Source organism: Phalaenopsis equestris, unplaced genomic scaffold (assembly GCF_001263595.1).
Source record: "Phalaenopsis equestris unplaced genomic scaffold, ASM126359v1 Scaffold000339, whole genome shotgun sequence".
NCBI lineage: Eukaryota > Viridiplantae > Streptophyta > Magnoliopsida > Asparagales > Orchidaceae > Phalaenopsis > Phalaenopsis equestris.
This window is the reverse complement of record NW_018164781.1, coordinates 226,224-231,020: the sequence shown is the minus strand read 5'-3', so window position 1 is coordinate 231,020 and position 4,797 is coordinate 226,224.

The window sequence follows — 4,797 nt, the reverse complement described above, 5'->3', positions numbered from 1 at the left end:
CTAACCCATATAGGACATGAATTATGCATATAATCTTTAGGTTTTGAATTGTTGCTATTAATTCTAAGGTACATGAAAAATTAAAAGACTACCTGTTTACTAGGTTTATGCAGATAAATAATCAATGGTTGTATTCTCCAATAGATTTTTAGGATTAAAGCACTTATGAAGCCATCATTCTCTACAGCTTGTTTGTCTATATCATCACCTATTTTTCATGTGGTATATTCATGTTACCATGTACACTAGTTGAAGATGGTAAAATATGTAATCTTAGAACATGTTCATTTGGACAAAAATTTGGTGCTAAAATCTTTTTGAGAGCAATGGATGCTTAGTAAATTGTTGTTGGATGGATATAAAAATCTCATTGAAGAAATAGATAGAATACTAATTTTTATTAGTTCAGCTGGAGGAATTGAAATTATGGATTTTGTTTCACAAAGTAGTACATAATTTCCAATTTCAGATTAAATTAGTTCTTATGAATTTTTATCACTCTGTATACAAATTTTATGAGATTTTTTGGATAAATATTTTTTTCTGACATCAATATTTTGCTTTTTTTTTGTAATGCTTAACTGATTCTTGTGCTCTTTCATGCAATACATGAAAGTTGATAAACCATTAAAAAATAACTGGCAAGCATAAAACTTGATCGTTGCTAGAGCATGTGTTCGAAAAATGCTTGACTCATGATCGAACATTATTTGAGCCTTGATCGAACATGATTTGAGCCAAATTCAAACTTGAGCATCGAACCATGTTTAAATATGGTTCGAGACATATTTGAACCTCTTTAAGCCATTTTTTTATTGTATTTTGAAGATAGGTTTTAACAAGCTTTCAATACTTCTATATTCTAATTCTGCATTAGAGTTTCATTAAATGATCTAATTTATATCGTGCAACAACAAAAATTCAATAGAGGTCATACTTATATCTAAAAGTCATTTATAAAATGTTTTCCACCTTTTTTTAATGTAGTTTCATCCGTGTTGGCTTGGCTCGTGGAACAAATAAATCTTGAATGAAAGGAGGATGACATCAATTGAGAAAGTTAATGTGGATGAGAAATATTTTATTCTGTTTAGAAAAGGATTTAAGATAAGAATGATATTTTATTTCTAAATGTATTTTAAGCATATTTCGTCAATAAAAATAAAACAATAATTTTCTCAAAGTGATTTTAAAAGAGTAAGGTCATTTTAGATCAATTTTATTGTTTTTATTATTTTATTTTATTTATATTCTACTTTGAAATAAAAAATATTTATTAATGATGGTTGTTTTTAAAAATACTCAAAACATATAAATGTTTATTTTGAGTATTTTTAAAAATAAATTTATTTATTTTTAAGAAAATAGAAATATAATGCATACAAAATATCCCAAACAAACACTCTCTTAAAAATAAAAGCAAAAACAATAACAAAAAAAAAGGTCCCAAATAAACCCCAAGGAAATTATAGTAAGAAAAAAGCACACGTCTAGTGCTTGAGGCATATGCAAATTCTAATTATGTTGGGTCAAACATGGATAAAAGAGCAACTTCTTGGTATTGCACTTTTGTAGTGAAAAACATGTAACATTGAGGAGCAAGTAAAATGCAGAGCAAGATCAATAGCTAAAACGAAAGTTTTGAGCAATTGCATAAGGCCTTTGTTGACTGTAGTGGATGAAAATTATCTTAGAGGAAGTAGACATTCAATGAAATGGTCTAATAAATTTTTATACAACGAGATTTTCAATCAACATAGCTTATCATCTAGTGCAACATGACCCAATCATATAGAGGCCAACTAATGATTCATTAAAGAAAAGTAAGATAAAGACATGATTTACATATCCTATGTACCTACCGATCAAATGATTGCAAATGTGCTCATTAAAAAAATACATAGACGATCATTTCAAACAATGATATCTAATTTTGAATGGGAGCCATCTATTCACTATTTGAAATGGCTCGAGTACTTAAAGCAATGGTCTTAGACTTTTTTTTGGCAATAATAAGCAGTTTGAGATCTAAATCAAATTTTATATATTTAATTATGAAAGATATTATGTATATTTAGCTAGAAATGATATTTTTGGTCTCTTAAATCATAGGTTATAAAGCTGGAGGGTATTATATATTTTTTACTTGTACTAGTTTTCCTTTTTCTCTTTCTAGAATATTATATATGTTGAATTTAGATTTGTTTGTGGGGTTATGCCTAAATCTTACTACTATTAAAAAAAAGAAAAGAATTTTGTGTGACATGTGCAATCAAGAAATGTGACAAATCACAAAACTCCTGCAATTCGAGGGGACGGGCAGATGATTGCGGGAGGGAAGAAAAAGGAAGTTCATATGGTTTGAATCTTACACCCTATTTATAGGCCGATTTAATGCCTTGAGCGTTGCAGTAAAAGCTACATAATAAGCAATACATTGATAATTTTATAGTGAATGTTATATAATAGATAATATATTAATGACAAATACATGACGTCAAATGCATAGCCTAGTTAAGTATATATCCAAATAAAACTTGGACTAGGACAGTGGAGAACTTAGTTCGTGGTATTCAGCCCTCAGAACTCGGTCCCCCTTGAGATTTGGCCATTAATATCCAGCCTTTGGAAGTTTGCTTTTGAAACTCAACAGGTCAACTCGACAGTCCCAACGGGCAAGCATACTCAACAAGGCAACTCCCCAGACCGTGCAGAAAATTAAATTAAAAGAGGCATTATCTGCTTGCATTGCCTACGACATACTAACATCAGCTCACAAAAGAACAAGATCAGCCCTTTATGCATTATTTATCGTCATGCATTCAGCTTTACAAAGTAAGTTTTTGTGCGTATGATGCAAATTACATTGTTGGCATATATTTTGTAAGAGCGCTAGTGGTGAGCTCAAAAAAGGTGGCGCGCTACAGGTGGGTTGTAGAGAAAGAAGTGCTATAAACAAAAACAAGTTGCAGAAAGAGTATAAGGCAAAACTTGAGTAAATAAACGAGCTTAATATTTCAGCAAATAATTTTTTAAGTGCTGTGAAACAAAACTGAAATAAACTGATGGAACCCTATATCTTTGAATAGTATGATAAGAAAGAAAGATGACGCCATTCCTATAATGTACTGTATAATAAACCATTAAAATGAGTTCTTACCTTTATTGCAGGTTTGTCTTCCAAACAGGTCCTGTTAGTTGCTAACCCAAGGGTTTAGGCTTTTCATTTGCAAATGTGAAGAATTTTGCAGCTAGAAGTAAAAATTAAACCTGTTGATGCATTCAAGAGTATTGCAGGCTCAAATAAATAAAAAATCTGCAATGAATAAAACCATTCCTTCATGGAAAGATAAAACAATGATTTAAGCAATTCCAGCCCCAAGGGCTAATCACTCCTCTAGGGAGATGCTATTTATCTTATTTAGATTATTATTAGGGTTAATTTTGCTTTGGGACATATAAATATGTTATTAATTCCTCGTTTTGGGAATTTTGATATTTAAATGCAATAGAGACTAATCTCTCAGATTTCTTGCGTCAGGAATGTTGTTCCATTTTTTTTTTTTTTTTTTTTTTTCATTTGGTGTGTATGTAGCTTAATAGAACAGGTGGTCCTCCTTAGAGTGCCATGCTGAATGATCACCGATTGAAATTCTCCTGCTGTTCTCACCCAGGAAAGCCGCCATTAATGACATTCCTTGTTGCTTTCATCCCGGACAGCAGCCGTTGAAGCTCTTACCCAGACTATACCAGACACTGGCTTTGCTTCTTCACTGCTTTACGTCACAAAATAGCAATTATCACCTTATTTCCTACCCAAATCCTATTATAGCTCTGACTTTTTATCTTTACACACCATCTAAGAAATCTGGATTGGTGTAAATCAAATCACTTATCAGGGCAAAGAAGTCTTCCCCTTAATCAAACAAATGCCACAAAACCAAACATACTCTACTGCACAAGGTGAGCACTTCCACAAACATCTATTTCTACAAACTAAGCAAAAACATCACAAAGTTATAGAAAACACATTTCCAATGTGTTCCAAATATTTATTGTTTGAGGAAGAACCAACAAGTAAATTTATGCAATCATTAACAAAGATGATTGCAAAGTTACATTGAAAAATAAGCAAAAAAAGGCAGGTTAAAGAGATTGAGATTGAGAGAGACGGAGAGAGAGAACAAGAGGACTGAAGGAGACTTTCTTTGTTGATTAACATTTTAATGCTTCTCCAAATGATCTAATCATTGAACACAAAGCATATCATTTTCAAATTAACTATAGTCTATAGTGTCATAGTGTCATGACAGGTATTTAGGCATTCAAATACATGCAAAAATACCACAGATCCATTGCCTAAAATATTATATAAAACCAACTAGCCATTAGGTACGATACCTAGAAAATTTTTGGAATATGGACCACCAGAACTAGGGGAAGGACAACGGCTCTATGCAAATCTGCAATGGCCATCTTTATCTCTACAAGCTATGGGTGGAATAATAAGATAAATCCAATGGTTCATTAAAATAGTAATTCTTATGTATTTACATATCTAACAATTAAACTTTACTTTTTACATTTATACCACCAAAATTTTTCATATCAGGTAAGAAATACAACTATTTTAACTTTTAAAAAGTGAAATGTATCTTTTATTCTTAAATAAAGTGACAAATATGTAAAAATTAAAGTATATGTATTAGATATGTAAATACATAAGAATTTAAGTGGTATGTATGTAAATGTTCCATTAAAATATTTAAACATAGAATCATCCATTCCGCGAGCCTT